Here is a 16,648-nt window from a genome sequence, read left to right as displayed (position 1 = left end):
ACAATTTGTTTAAACAGCCTCTAATTAAATGGGCATTTGGGTGTTTTCATTTTGGGCTGTAGTGATGTCTCTGGTTCCCAGGGTCATGCTCCTTGATGGACCTACCTCTGGTTGCAGCCACAACTGCAGTTGTGAAGTGTCAGGGGAGTGCAGACTCACCAGCAGTTGTGAAGTGTCAGGGGAGTGCAGACTCACCGGGAGCTGATAGCCAAGCCCAAGGCAGCATGGGCTTTCCAGTGCTGAAGGAGCCCAGAAGCAGAGGAGAGGGCACTGTGCCCCTGCCCCCAGACACCCTTCAGCCAGTGGAGAACTGAGCTGGTGAATAAATGCTCCAATTGCCTGTCCTTCAAGAGGAAAATTCCAGAGGCCCATGAGGGTACAATGCAGGAGACCAGAATTCAATCCCTCAGTCAAGAAGAGCCCCTGGAGAAGGAAATGGCAACCCACTCCAGGATTCTTGCCTGGAGAATTCCATGGACATAGGGGACTGGCAGGATACAGTCCATGGGGGTGCAGAGTTGGCCACGACTGAGAGACTAACATTTTCAGTTTCAGCAGGGTAGGGTGGAGTCTAGCCCCGGGAACCCGAAGTATCCACCTTATTATATTTGTTTTTCCTTCTTTCCTACTCTCTCTCTCTCTCTCCTGCTTTTGGGATCATCTTGGAAATAAACTACCTGTATCCAGGTAAGTCCTGCTCTCGGGCTTGGAATCAAAATAGGGACTATGATAAACAGTGACACATAAAATGTCCTTAAGCGTACATCTTGGCCATTGACTTATCCTTAGGATAAATTCCTAGAAATGTACACTACTGAATCAAATGGCAAGAACTTTTAAAACCAAGTTCAAACTAGTGCTCTGTGTAACGGGGCTGCTAAGTGTGAGGGAATTGATTTTATTTTATTTGCCTGTGCCTATTCAATCCCAGAGCTATCATGAAGCCGACTCTTCCATCAAGAAGTGAAGCATTGATACTAACTTCCTGAAGTCTTTTAAGCCACCCTCCCTGGAGGCCCTGCAAATCCCTGCCTTATGCTACCCTAAAATCATGATGAATGGAGTAATTGGAATGCACACCCACTGTCTCCCAAATAGACATCTCACTTTATTGCTTGGTAGTTATTAAGAATGAGTAGTAATTTTGCTGCTGAAAAGACTACTTATGGGGAAAGTAAGAAATAAGAAAAACATTCACTCATAATTTAAGCCACAAGGAAATAAAACCAACCACAAGATAAAATATCTGTTTCCCAATCTTTATATCATGGTAGCAGCAAAAGTCTTAATTATAGATAGTGAAGTCTCTGGATTTTATTTCTTACCCAGCATCAGTGGTAAGAAAAGTATAAAAGTAAGTGCTTGGCGTCGTGCGAAGGAGCTCTATATGCAGGCACTTACACGGGGGTGGGGGTGCGGGGCGGACAGCAGAATCCTGTTGCTAGAGAGAGGACCATGGAAAGACAGCGTCAGCACCAAATTGGATAAGCAACAGCCTTTCCATGAGGAGAACTGCTGAGCATATGTTTGCATGTATAATTTATATAAACACATATGTGATTATTTTTAAAAATAAATGAACTATTCATACATCATTTAAAGAGGCAATGTACCTTTCTGACATCCCTCAGGAAGTCTATTTTATTTTACTTTTGTATTTTTTGGACACAGAGAAGTTCTATTTGACTTTTGAAGGCACGTAGTACACAGCATACCAGATTCTAATGTACACTCCCCGCCTTCTTTTTTCCCCTTCTGCATTGTGAAATCTCAGCTCCTCATGAAGTCTATTTTAAAAGGGTATGTAAAATCTTTCTCTTGGCAAACACTTGCAGGTTCCGCCCTCTTGAATGGTTTCCTTAAAAAGAAAAAGAAAAAAATAAAAAGCTTTCCTTGGCCGTGTTTGCCATCAACATCAATAACAGAGGCAAGGCATTCTGACTGCTATTTATTCTGTCATAATTACTATCACGAAACTTCCATGATTACAGCGCTAGTAATTCTGTTGATTATAAATAGCACTAATGCTGTAATACATCAGCAAAGACTGGCAGCATTATGGAGACGTGGTCCATACGCACATGGATGGTTGGACCTTGGAGGATTATAATTGAAACATTTCCCAGAAAGCGTTATCCCCACATGGCCTCTCTTTCCAATCGCTCCGATAAACGCTTCCTTTCAACATTACTACCCTGCTCCCTGCTCAGTGTCTCGGGCCTTCTCGAACGTCCTTCATGCAGTCTGGGCTGTGCTTTGTATTCAAAAGATAATCCCTTGATAGTCTATGGGCCTAGTAATGTCTTGGTTTCCTGCATTTGCTAAAAGCAAGGGCAGTGGATTGTGAAAGCACTCTAGACTCAGCTCTATTTCTGTTTTAACAGCGATGTATCTTCCTTTTGGCAAGAGGTTTATTGAGTGAATTCTGGTAGCATTAGACCCTTCTCTGTTGTGAGGTTCATTTGGTTTTTGTTTGAGGGAGGAGGGCAAAGGGTACAATTAGACTTTTACTCAAAATACCCATGTGTTGCAGAGGGACTCTGCATTTACTATACAATTTCCGTTTTCAGAGTCTTTGCCAAGGGTCACCTGGGTGAACAGAATTCCCTTGTGGAATGATGTGTTTCCAGCTTCCCTGAAGCGTACTCTTCTCTGAGGAATGATGCTTTCCTTTAAAACGGTGTGTACCAAATAAAGCTGACAAATTTCCTGTTTTCAGCTGCCTACCTAGTTCTTGAGGGCACTTTTTTTTTTAAACATAAATCTTTCTTTATTGATTCAGAACTAGAAAAATGTATAATGCAGCAGTAACATTTATTAACAAAGAAGTATGCGTTTTGGAAATTCTCTAGTTCACGGCATGAATGTGTATGAGCTGTGTATATAAAAACTCCTTTGATTCATCTTAAGCCAAGTTAAAAAACACAGAACTATATAAATTAGTATGCTGGTAATCAAGGCTACAGTTTGATATTTTATGAGGTCATTTTCTGCTCATATTTGGATTCAGTGGCCTTATATCTAGAAGTTTTCAAAGATAATTAAAATTCCAAATATTCTGTTCTGTTGTTAGATCATTTGTCCTGATCTGACGGTACAGAAAAGATGCCACCTTAGGTAAGAACTGATGACAAGATAATTGTAAAACATGATAAAAAAATACACAGACTGTAGGAACTCTTATCCCAACCTTTCTTTCAAAATATGTGTTTATTCTACTTGAAAGAGTTTTGAAGAAAATAAATCTTTTGTCTCCTAAGTTTATTTCAAATTAAATTTATATCCTGCCTAAACTTCTAAGCAGGTATATGTAGACCCCAAATAGTTGCAAATTCTGAAGCATATTGACAACTAGCTGTCATGTGCAGACCCAACTTAAACAAAAAGTGGTAGATTTTCAGTCTGTAATTCTATTTTGAAAGGAAGCCAATCGCACTGGGCTTAGTGCTCACAAATAAGTCCTAGCTTATTTGTAGCATAAATTTATCGTCTTAACAAATAAAATCAATCTCCTACCTTACTTGACAGTTCCCCAAGTAGAATAGAGGCCCTCCGGCAAGATTACTGAACATTTTCTAAATAGCCACAGACTTCAAATTCTTGCATTAATTGCTACAAATGTCAGGTAGAGAGATTCTGATTTGCATTTTTCTTAGACCTACTGTAACTATGAAAAGGCTCTTGATGAGGCTTAGAAAGTTGGATGAAAAGTAGAGTAGAATATATCCAGTGACTCCAGCAGCTGCTTAAGCCCCCAGGCCAAGGCAATGAGTTGGTTTTTATTTCATATTTGCTCTGAGTGAAGATCATATGACTTAAAAGAAGGATGTATTATATTGATTCCAATGCTTCCAGAATATTTATATGTCCCTAGAGAAAAGAGGAAGAAAAAGAGCCTTTCTTGAGAGTCACATGGTGCTCACTTTTTTTTTTTTTTTCAATTGAGGAGTGCTTGCTCTGTGTAGGGCTCATCTTCAAATCTGAATGATCACGAGGAGATTTGATTACAAATTTAAACACCCCAGAAGGCACAGCCTGCCCAGAAGGTAGGCAGGTCAGGCTGTTTCCACCCCCGCCCCCCCCCGCCCCCCCACACTGGTTTGACTCAATCCTCTGGTGGCTCAGATACAACTTAAGCATGATTAAACTTTAGAACAAGATGCCAAGAGGATTGTGAAATCTTCATCCCTAAAATTAGGAGTGACAATCATTTGGCTCAGATGGTTTATGAAGACAAAGGTTTGAGCTGGATTAGTAATTTCTAAATGTTGGTCCCTGTCCCCATGCTGGACCACTATGAAAACACCATTCCTCAGCAAAATGAGAAAAATGAATAATATATCATGTTTTTCCATAAGTTAAATTTGTTCCTTTTTCATTATACATTTTATCTGTAATAGAACTCCCTTTGTTTAGTAACATCACATTGTTGCTGGTAGCTGGAAATTAATTTTCCCATGCCTTAGCTTAGAAAAATAAAAAGTAATCAGCTCCATATCAATTCCAATTTCCTTTTAAATGTTTTAATGGGCTTTGAAATCCAAAATTCTGCTAACCACTGGTATAGATAATCTTCATTCAACAAATGTTCCTTCATCTGCCTGCTCTTATGTCATACAAAGGAAAAATAATAACTTTGTCCCATAAGAGAACGAAAATGATAAAATCAACTAACACTCATTGTATACGACACCGTGATAAGTGCCCTAGGTACATTATTTAATTTAATTTTTGCAATATTCTGCAGACAAAGATACTCAAACAAAAGTAGTGCAAGTGCTATGCCAGTCACCTCTGGCATAGGATCCCATAACTGACCTGCTTTTGTTCTTATCCTCCTAAGAAAACAAACTATTAATGGTACTTGCAAGAAGGTACTTGGATCGGGAAGGTCTCCTGGAGAAGGAAATGGCAACCCACTCCAGTGTTCTTGCCTGGAGAATCCCAGGGATGGGGGAGCCTGGTGGGCTGCCGTCCATGGGGTCGCACAGAGTCGGACACAACTGAAGCAATTTAGCAGCAGCAAGAAGGTAGCATGTTACCAGAGAAATACTTGAAAGTTTTAAATGTATTGCTTTTTATGAAACCAAAGCTCGAGCAGTGAGGTAGGTAAAAACAAAAGAAAAGGGTGGATATTATAAAAACTAGTAGAATGCTTTGATGTAGGGAACCCTTTCAATCAGTCAGTTTTCAATAATCAGAGACCATGTATCCAGAAGGCCTGATCTTCCAGTCTCAGCTTCATGTGGCATCTGCTTTCATCTCCTAGATTCATGTGAGCACTTCTGCATATGCTGAAGCACTAAACAAGATATGAACAGGAATTGACATCTAGCTCATTGTGAAGATCAATTTTCTTTTGATCAAGCCACTTTAACATTAATTCCAAATTCAAGATCAAGAACAGGAAGGCAGGTATATGCCAAAGCCATTTGAAACTGCTAATACACCCAATCCATAAGTCACAAAGCCCTAAATTGGATGAGTTGAGTCATCATTTTCACACTACTTTTCATATGTAGAGCGAGATGCCATAGGTAGGGTCTATGACCCCTAGAAGATAATCAGGTAGCTGTTGCCATCGAAAGCTAGTATTGTGTCTCTCTCACCTGAAAATCACGTACTGGAGCTCTAAACCCCAGTGTGATAGTGTTTGGAGGTATAGACTTTGGGAAGTAGTCAGATTTAGATGAGGTCCTGAGGGTGGGGCCCATGTGGTGGGATTAGTGCCCTTATAAGAAGGAAACATAAAAGCACTCTCTTCACTATGTGAGGATGCAGCAAGAACGTGACTTTCTGCAAACCAGGAAGAGAGGTCTCACCACAACCCAGCATGGTGCCCTGATCTCAGACCTCCAGAACCATGAGAAAACAAATCTCTGTTGTTTAAGTTACCCAGCCTATGGTATTTTGTAGGCAGCAGAGCTAAGTGTTGTCCTTAGAACTGTGAGGAGATAACTCAATTGCAGTGGAAAGAAGTAATCAGCACATTTTGACTGAGATTTGAAAAAGGAAAAGCAACCTGATCCCAAGATACCTGAGTCTTTGGGGAAGAGAGGGAAGAAGGGTCTGCATGCCAGATGTCTGGCCTGATTTTGACATAGTCCTGACCTAGAGAGCTGTGATGCCAGCAAGCAAGCAAGGAGTGTTGTCTGTGATCATCTCTGACACAGAGAGTGTCTGGGCCATCCCAGAGAGCAGAGACCACGCCAGTGCTAGCTCAGTCTATCGTGATGCTGTGATGGCTCAGCCGAGGGCCAGTTTCCAGGAAAGCCAATGGGCAATAGCAGAATACAGTAGCAGGAATGGTGGCAGAGAAGTTTAATACCTCCTCCACGATTCCACGGAGAAGGCGATGGCACCCCACTCCAGTGCTCTTGCCTAGAAAACCCCATGGATGGAGGAGCCTGGTGGGCTGCAGTCCATGGGGTGGCAAAGAGTCGGACACGACTGAGCGACTTCACTTTCACTTTTCACTTTCATGCATTGGAGAAGGAAAGGGCAACCCACTCCAGTGCTCTTGCCTGGAGAATCCCAGGGATGGCGGAGCCTGGTGGGCTGGCGTCTATGGGGTCACACAGAGTCGGAGACGACTGAAGTGACACAGCAGCAGCAGCAGCAGCAGCAGCAGCAGCAGCAGCAGCAGCAGCAGCAGCAGCCATGATTCCATGTAGCTAACTCCTCATATGTCATGTGCAGCCTGTAGTCTGAGACAGCTCAGTGGAAGAGGAACACTCAAAAGGGAGATAACAGATTTGTTGACCATCTGGCACAGGGAAACCTAAGCTTGTTTGTATTTTTAATGGGAGAAATAGAGATTTGTGTATGTGCATGTATATATACATGTATTTAATTTATATTTGGGGCTTCCCAGGTGGTGCTAGTGGTAAAGAACACTAGCCAATGCAGGAGACATAAATAGACACAGGTTCAATCCCTGGGTCAGGAAGGTCTCCTGGAGGAGGGCATGGCAACCCACTCCTGTATTCTTGCCTGGAGAATTCCATGAACAGAGGAGCCTGGAGGGTTATAGTATAAAGGGTTGTGAAGAGTCAGACACGACTGAAGCAACTTAGCACGCACACACACACACACACAATCTATATTGGTACCCTTTGTTTAATGAGCTGTTATAATATAAAGGAAATGTTTAGAAATAATAAAAATATTTTGATATAATAGAAATAAAGGAAAAAATGGCTTTTTTTTTTTTTAGGACAATCATCGACTCTGACTCTGAAAGTTCCAGAGGGGCAGTACAATGTGGTGCTTCAGAGCCTGGGCCTGGCACCAAGTCCCCTGGGTTGGAACCCCAGCCCTGCTGATTCACTATCTGTGTAACATGAAGCAAATTCCTTTGTCTCCATGTACCTACCTCATCTGTTACGTGGATATAATGCTAATGCCTTCCTTCAGGAGTCACAGTGAGTGTTAAGCGTTAAGTATTCAAAACTACACCTTCGACAAAATTCATTCTTAATATTATTGCCAAAACTAGTATTTTATGGAACAAGTTGCCAGGACTCAGAAATAAATCCCTGAGGTCACAAAGCAATTTAGTGTCATTGCTCTCACTAGCATGTTAGGGTGGCCACCTACCCCCCTTTCCCAGGACTATCTTGATTTTGGCATTAAAAGTCCTGTGTTCTGAGCAAAGTTGGATATTTGGTCATTCTCCCTGTGATGAGGAGAAAGTCACCTGGAGAGGGATCAGCTGAAGAAGGTCCTAACCATTGGAGAGATTTTCTTTTGGAAGGGAGCGATATTACCACTGAAGCTGTAACTCCAAATCTGAGTGCCTGGTGTGAGACTCTGATAACAGTTAAGAAAGTATCTGTTGAGTTGTGTGTGACCATACAAAGCAACGTTTCTCTAATAATGTGTTAGTCTGGTGGTCAGGAATTTTCCAGACAGGCTTTCTATTCTCTGGGTGACTTCTAGCCATGCTCATGTGGTCTGGTCTCATAAGCTGAAGTTCTGTCCTGATATTTACAGAATGGAATTCTGAATAATAATCTAAGATTGCATTTGTAGAATATTTATCTCCAAGGAGCTCGGTGTTCTTGGCAGTCATTATTTAATTAATCCTTGCCCTGTCTCTGTGCGACATAGAGCAGGCAGGCATAATTATCTCTGTTTTGCAGATTACGTGACTTGGAGTCATGCCTGATTACAAGGTGCCTTGGAAAGAGATGTTCCACTCTGATACCAGGTTTGATTTGGTTCCCAATCTTTTTAGGGAGACCGAGGCTTGATGTGACTCTAGGGAACCCTACATGAACACTGTAAATGTATTCCATCTCTCTGTGCTTGTCACATGCTTTGTTTGGTCACTGTGTTGGACAGCTTGTGCCCCACAGGCAAGACATTCAGCCTCTAGAGATCAGTCAACTCAGTCCATTCCCTGCATGAAAGACGTTCATGCTATCCTTTTGTGTGAACTGCGAGATCTTTACTGACTGATTAAATAATGGATTAATAATTGAGAAATGGCATATAACTCAGCCCACACCTTTGCCTTGGGAGCAGTCAGTCCAAATAGGAAGGGAATCTGTGAGGGCAGGAATTGATTTCCCCATCAGAAGAGCTGGGCTCACAAAGGTGGTGCTAAGAATAACAAAATGGAATAATTGTCAACATGCACTGAATTCTTAAGGCACACCAAGCATTTCATATGTATCGGTGCTATGGACTCAGTGTTTGTGCCCCCCGACCTCCCAAATTCAAATGTGGGAACCTAATCCCCAATGTGACGGTATCAGGAGGTGGGGACTCTGGGAGGTGATTGGGGTGAGTGCCCTGATAAAAGATGCCCCCGTTTGCTCCCTTGCCCCTTGCATGTGAGGTCACAGAAGATGGATGTCTATGAAGCAGGCTGCAGGTCTTTACCATATGTTGAATCTTCCATCAGCTTGATTTGGGACTTCCCAGTCTTGGGAAATGTGAGAAAGAAATGTTGGGCAAGTCACCCAATCTGTGGTAGTTTGTTAAAGCAGTCCAAACTGACTCAGGTAACCAATTCATTTAATCCTCACCAACAAGGCAGGAGCTACTTTTTCAGATAAGAAAACTGAGGCACAGAGAAATAAAATAATTTGTGAAAGGTTACAGTGCTAGCAGGTGTCAGCGCTGGGATCTGAACCCAGGCATGCTGCCCTCAGAGACCCCAGAGGTAACTACCATGCTTCGTGACAGCAGAGATCAAACAGTCCAAAGATAATTTTCTCCTGATTAGATGAAACGCATATCCTGCCTAAAGGATAAACCCACCAGCCACATGTCTGAGGGATCTTCACCTCCTCTGACTAGTGGGGGGAGGGTGTGCCCAGCGAGGAGAAAGTTTTATCTTTCTAACCTGAGCCCAGAAGGGGTGACAGTAATAGGCATAGCAGCAAGTTTGCCAGTATCGAAGGCCTCTCTTGGTTTAACTAGTTTTCCAAACTTGTCACTCAGGCTAATCGGAAATCAACATAATTATTCTATGCCCAGCACCTCCACATTTATCATGGTTTGTTCCAGGGGCACAAGCTCATCATTTATTGTGATGTCAGCTACAGCACCTTTGTTTGTCCTTGTGCAAGTCAGGGAAGGTGGGGTGGGGAATCCAGAGAGAAAAAAGATTTTGGAGGTGCTCAGATAGGAAGGCGAAGGCTGTTTCATTTTGGAATATTTTGCAGTAGTTCCAAAAAGCCAGAATTGTCACCATGGGTCCAAGGCACACCCCAGGGTCAAGTAGCCTCTATGAGCATTTGTGGCCATGGGAACAGGGTCTCAAAAGCACAAAGCATTTACAATAACGAGAAGTGCATTGATAAAAGCTAGTTTTATGACAATTTTACAGCCTTGGATATCGTCAGCAAAGTCTTAAATCAGGCCTCATAGGCAATTCCCTTCCATAGTTGCTTTTTTTGAGGTTGCCACCAGTCTGCTTGGATGAGAACAATTGGGAAAAACTGGTTTCCATTTCCTTTTCGTCTTCAGGCCTCTAGAAACTGGCATATCGCTTGCCAGTTTGGACGTTGCTAGTGGCTCAGCTGGTGAAGAATCCACCTGCAGTGCTGGAGACAGGTTTGATTCCTGGGTAGGGAAGATCCCACAGAGGTGGAAATGGCAACCCACTCCAGTATTCTTGCCTGGAAAATCCCATGGACAGAGGACCCTGGCGGGCTACATTTCATGGGGTCACAAAGAGCTGGACACGACCTAGCGACTGAACGACTTAGACAATCAAAAATACCTGAGAGGCGGCAGTGGCGCGTCTTACTGAAGCTGCCTCCGCCTGCTTCAGATTCACCGGTGATTCTCCTGCCAATGTGCTCCATCCAGTCTTCCGTATCCAGTCAGCTGGAGGCAGGTAACAGACGAAGGTGAGGAGCACAAACACTGATCTGGCCTCATCACAAATCTCTTCCTCGACACCAGCTTCCTCATTCTCTGACACAGAACTGCTTATTTTCTGAGTCAGACTCCCAAGCCTCATGTAAAGGACTGAGTTCCTCCCCAGCTCTGCCTGGATCCCTGTGAGCCCAGCAATTCCTCTGAGGCTCTGGACCCTCACCTTCCAACGCCCTGGTTTTCGCCTGGCTCGCAGCACGGACTGATAGGCTACGGGAACTGGGGATGGTGCCAGAGCGAGAGAGACTAAGCCCTGGCCTCTTTCGAGCAAAAGGAGATGAGCAGTAAAGAAACAATAAGCGTTGGAATTTCAGGACAAGAAGACTGCTCCGAAGGGTCAAGCAGGGTAAGGAGGTAAGAGTGATGGAGACTGCGGAATGGAATGCAGTTTTGCCCCAAGCCCCAATCTGCTGCCTGGGGCCCCGTCAACTGAAAGAAACATCACACTCCCCTGTCTTGACAGGGTCCCATGCCACAGCTCAGAGGAAAATGAAAATGCCAGCCCCTTGTTTAAAATGTATGGAGTTTCAGGATCGTGAGAGCAGAGAATTAAACCAAGCTCAGCGCCCTGCACATCTACACAGGCCACCAACCACCACACCTCCACGCCTTGGAGGGACCTCGTCCCATTCCTGTTGGGCTCAGTTCAGCCATCAAAATGTCCCTTTGCTTCTATTGCCACGAGAGGCATTGCCTGTTTGCCTCTATGTGGCTGGGGGTTACCAGACCTCACAAGCCCAGATCCTATACTCCCACACTGCCCGCCAGCCCCCAACCCGGCCTCCGGCAACCTCACCCAGCATGAGCTGTGCCATAGAAGCTGGTCCATTTCCAGGTTATTTCGGATTATCGTTCCTCCCTCCCCCAGGCTCTTCTCATTTCCCATTCTCCACTCCACTCGCACCTGCTGCTTCTCAGTCCTGCAGCTGGCAACAGGATTAGGTCAGTGGACACCACTGATGTTAGTATTTGGCTTTGCTTTCAAACCTCTGGGCATAATCCTCCCAGCGCCCCTGAAGGCGAGAGCTCAGAGGATCGCCCACATTGAAAATACGGCTGTAAGGAACCAGCCAGCCTGTCCACTCGAGAAACACTGTCCTGAAGATGCTGCTGTGGGAATATTCATTGGGCTCTTTAAATGCGTTTCAGCACCCAGGTTTCAATGCCGTGTTCATGCCTTCTCTGCTCCTGCTACTGGTGAGATGAAAGGGAGGGTATAACTGAGTATGTTTGTTGAATCAGCTTCTGTGACAAGAGAGATAACAAATGTGAGTCAGAAAGTGAAAGGAACAGACCTTTCAGGAAGTAGCAGCATCCTTTTTTACTGGCAAGGAACTTGCAGCTGGGTCACGTGGGGAGGATCGGGCCGGGTAAACTTCTTTAGTATATAGGAAGGAGGATGATAAGGGCTCCTGCCAGGGACTCACTATTGTACATGTAGGAAGAAGGGAACTGACACCCTTTCTAGTTTAGTAATAAAGAGGATTAAAAATGTGCTTTCAGAACTCTGTGAGCTCTTTTTTATATTCTATAGCAATAGGAAGGCATATAGATTAACCTGGTTCCATCTTCCCATCACAGAATACCTATGAAAAAAAAAAAAAGATGTCTTAATTTTATGAGTTGATATGACTTAAGCATATTCGGATAATCTGAGATAATGGCCTATTATTTTGGCAAATATATATATATATATATTAAAGCCCGCAATTGATTCCTGCTGAAAAGGAATTTATCCAAGGCACGGTTTCATTCCTAAAATGGAGACAAAGACCTGTGGAAAAGTGCAACCTTGAAACTATGACTTTGACTCTCTCTCCAAGCTGAGGAAGATGCTGGCACGATGTCAGGATGAAGGCAGGAGGAGGAAATGCCCAGCGGGGACGTGGCCACACCTGGTCTGACCCCCAGTGCCTGCAGGTTCCCTGCGCCCACATGCCCTCCATGCCTTTACACCATGCTCTCCCCTTCTCTCAATCCTCCTGTTTTGCTTTCTTTATCTTGACCCATTTCTGGCTGTTCTGTCCTTGATCTTTTCAGTTTGTTTATTTTTTATTGGAGTATAATTGCTTTACAATGTTGTGCTAGTTTCCGCTGTACAACATCATGTATATACATATATCCCCTCCCTCTTGAGCCTCTGCTCCCTTTCGCCTAGTCCACCCCTCTAGGTCATCACAGAGCACCGAGCTAAGCACCGTGGTCTTGAAACCCTCTCAAGTCTATCTGGCTTTAGACTCCTTTCTGGGGAAAGGCTCTTGGCCCAGGTCATCTGCAGCCTCCAGACCCACCCACGTGTGGAGCTGAGCATTCTTGGATGCTTCACCTAGGGCAGGGGACTCCCACCTATCCCTTGCCTTCCAAACAGCGCCATCTCTTACCCCGCACCCTCTCTCCCAGCCCTGAGCCAAGCTTGCAGCTTTCCCCTCCACCTCCAGCTCAGCTTGTACTAAATATTTCTGTGTTGTTGCTGTTTAGTCCAGAAGTCATGTCCAACTCTTTGTGACCCCATGGACTGTAGCCCGCTAGACTCATCTGTCCATGGGATTTCCCAGGCAAGAATACTGGAGTGGGTTGCCATTTCTATCTCCAGGGGATCTTCCTGACCCAGGGAATCGAACTGCATCTCTTCATTGCATGTGGATTCTTTACAGCTAAGCGACCAGGGAAGAACCATGTATACATAGTTTATGGATAAACATCATTGAACAAGAGCAGGCAAATTATTTTCTACTTCTCTTTCTTGGGATAGTTTTTCCAAAAAGTAATATTTTTTTTACTAAGCCCAGATCCTGTGAGTAATGTATGCACAAGCGCTCTGAAAACTATAAAGTGCTGTGTAAACATCAGGTATTATGTTTCATCTGAAAGAATATCTCTGTAATGGCAAATAGAAATAAAGCCCTCACAAGAGACATATCTACTCACTTTAGCTTTTTCTTTTAGTTTTCTAAAAACATTCTTCAGATTTCAAACACCATTTAATATTTGAAAGTTCCCCTTATCCATATTTTTAGCCATCTTGATCTTAAGGAATTCCATTCAGCACATATGCCTATTGCATGAGATTACAAACTAGTTACACCGGAGTATGCATGATCCCAGATGGGCAGGCTACAGGCCGAATAGAGTGTCTCAGCCTTCTGGTAAAAACCTCCCTAGGATAATTTCCACCGCAATCTCTGTTATACCTGAAGCAACCTCTGATGTAGGGTTCCCAGGACGTGTATGTAAAGAAATACACCCAGGGACCTTTCCAGATAACCACTCAGTACTCTGTTTCAATGATTTACCAATTAAAAGTTTTTCCCAAATTACTTTTGATCATTCCGTTTTTATTGATCTAGAATGATACATGATAACAGCACAAGATTTAATTCTAAATCAAGGTTTTATAAGCTCTTTAGTGTTGGCATTAATTGAAACGAGCCTATTTCATCTAAAGTGTTTCCTATTGCTCCCCTGTCATTGTCAATAACACATTTGTTTGTTTAGATTCTCCATGTCTGTTCAGTACTCTGTTGGCTCCTTCTACGGTCTTATTGAGATCTGAGCAGAACGCACTGAAACACGTTGGGGAGTGTAATTTAGGGAGCCTGTTGCCGTTTTTTTAAAGTATGCAGTGAGACTTATTTTAAGAAGATATGCATAGCGTTACACGTACTATATGTGCTAACAGCTAGAGCTTTTGTGGTGTAATAGTTAAGCCAATAAGGGCGTTTAAACTGGGTCACACTAGACTTTCAGCAGTTGATATTACGCTACCTTGGTATTTTGCATTGCATTTTCACATCACATTTAACTTGATAAAATTAATAAACTTAATAAAATTTTTAAAATTATATGTTTCCATGAAAGAAGTCCATCAGATTTAATAAGTAGTTCTTAAGCCTAATTGCCCATTAGAATCCCCTGGGGAAGTTTTGAAATTATGCATGCCCAGGTCCCATCTGTGTGTGTGTATGTCTCTGTGTTCAGTCACGCAGTCGTGTCCAACTCTTCGTGACCCCAAGGGCTATAGTCCGCCAGGCTCCTCTGTCCATGGATTCTCCAGGTAAGAATACTAGAGTGGATTGCCATTTCCTCCTCCAGGGGATCTTTCCAATTCAGGGAGCTAACCCATGTCTCTTGCATCTCCTGATTGGCAGGCAGGTTCTTCATCACTGAGCTTCCCTAGTGGCCCAATGGTAAAAGAATCTGCTATTCTTGCCTGGGGAATTCCACAGACAGAGGAACCTGGCGGGCGGCAGCTCATGGGGTCACTAAAGGGTTGGACACAACTGAGCGACTAAACAACAAGACCAGGCCCCATCTAAGGCCAGTTAATTCCAGATCTCTAGGTCTTGATTCTCAAAGTGTGGTTCCCAGTCAAGAACTTCAGCATCACCTGGGAACTCGTGAGGAATGCAGATTTTCAGGCCCACTCCAGACCTACTGAATCATTACGCAGGGGCTAAGGGCAGGCCTGGGGTCCAGCCATCTGTGCTTTGCAAGCTCCCCAGGTTACTCAGATGCTCAAGTTCAAGAACCACTGCTTTAGGTACCAAGTTACATTTTTAAAAAAGCTTCCAGCGACTAGAATATACATCCAGGGTTGAGAATTGCCAGGATGGTAGTGCTGTAGGACTTCAGAGGCATAAAAAAGGAAGAAATTGCTGGAACAGAAAAACACATCAAACTTCTATTTATAGGGGAGCTGCCTCCTACACCCCAAATGCAGTGCTGAGGAGAAAAGCAGTCAGTGTAGCTTGCTGAGGTCATGCTCAGTGACTGGAAGAGAGGGTCCATGGCCTGGGATGGGACACTACCCATGCCTCCCCGCCAACCCCCGCCGCCCCCATCCAGACCAGCTCCTTGAGGTCAGGATACAGAGAGGACAACGAGTACAACTGGCCAAGGGACTCAGGACTCACCTATAGCATCAGATAGCATACAGCACCGCGTGTAGAGATTTAACCAGACGGTTAAATCTGGGAATTCAATTGCATAATATTTTATTTGAACTTATTCCTAGTAAGTTTGATTGAAGTAAATATTCCAAGTGATTGTCTAAAAGAACATTCAGACAAATACATAATAATGACAAGCCAACAAATACTTCCACTTGATCAAGCATTCAGATTGAATACAATAAATCATTTTCAACAATTCTTTTGAAACTTTTTTTAGGAGCAGCTCTTTAAGAGACTGATAACAGGCATGTGGAAAAATACAGACAGAATCAATTTATACCTTAAGTTGTCTACAATTAATTCCCCTTACTAAATTCTTGGTAATGGAATGTATTAAAAATAAAATATCTATTTAATTTCCCCTATAGTGTATACATATTTCCTAGATGTCAATATAAATTCTATTTTTACTTAGGATTTTTAAGCTTATCGTTGCCAGAATTTTTAAGCTTATCTTTGTCAGGCACTTTAGGGTTAAGTAATTTTTCATTGAAATCACTTCTTTCAAAAAGAAAGGAAGCCTTGTATTTAGACCCTGTATTTTAAAATGTAAAATACATTTTAAGAATTATTTAAAATAGAATTATCTTAGAAAAGAGAAAGAAAATAAGTACTAGATTCAAAGTCAGCTCACTGTGGTAAAAACCTAAATTGAAACCTTCTCATTAGTCTTCAACCAGAAGGCCACCTCCTCCTTCGTACTCTGGTTGCATGTTGATGAGATTTTATTTAGGGCCACTTTAAATTCCACTTTGTGTCTGGAAAAGACACCATCTGATGTCTGAATCATCTCTGCTATGTCCCTCTATAAACACCTCTAGTGACATGAAACCCGCCCCCTCCTGACACAGAGGAAGCACCCTACTTTTGTTTTGCAGGTAGAAAATTACTTTTCCATGCTGACCCTCCCTTTATCTGTCTTTCTCTTGTCCTCATCTGTCCTGCTTCTGGTCTCTGGTCTCATGAACCCTGTCTAATTCCTCCGCAAATATCCTAAACCTTCACATATTGGAAAATTGCTACCAAAACAAATTTGACTGAGATAAAAGTAAAGGTTTCTACAGAGACCTAAGGAATAAGCTGTAAAAATACAAGCTCGGAATAGCATGAGTCAACAGCCCACATATTTTAGCTCCAATCTACGGAGAAGGAAGTTGAGGCTAAAAACCGTGAATGAGTTTGCAGCTCAAGTGCTAGTCAGTGGTGGGACTGAGACTTGAGCCCAGACAGTCTTATGTGAACTTCTGTCCTCTTTCCACCTCTCCATGATGCCACGCACTACTCTTTCACAGTCTTTTTGA

General features: G+C 43.2%; 1 long non-coding RNA gene across 1 annotated transcript; it reads right to left on the bottom strand.

The window, feature by feature from the left end:
• Positions 1–1,245: 1,245 nt before the first annotated feature.
• On the bottom strand, positions 1,246–11,796 carry LOC138430767 (uncharacterized). The gene is made up of 3 exons (XR_011253381.1): positions 11,192–11,796; positions 10,238–10,344; positions 1,246–1,858 (listed from the first exon to the last, which is right to left on the bottom strand). It is a non-coding gene; the product is annotated as an uncharacterized lncRNA (long non-coding RNA).
• Between the last annotated feature and the right edge of the window lie 4,852 nt (positions 11,797–16,648).

The sequence above is a fragment of the Ovis canadensis genome, chromosome 1 (genome assembly GCF_042477335.2).
Source record: "Ovis canadensis isolate MfBH-ARS-UI-01 breed Bighorn chromosome 1, ARS-UI_OviCan_v2, whole genome shotgun sequence".
In the NCBI taxonomy this organism is placed as follows: domain Eukaryota; kingdom Metazoa; phylum Chordata; class Mammalia; order Artiodactyla; family Bovidae; genus Ovis; species Ovis canadensis.
This window is presented reverse-complemented; position numbering and strand designations above follow the sequence as displayed.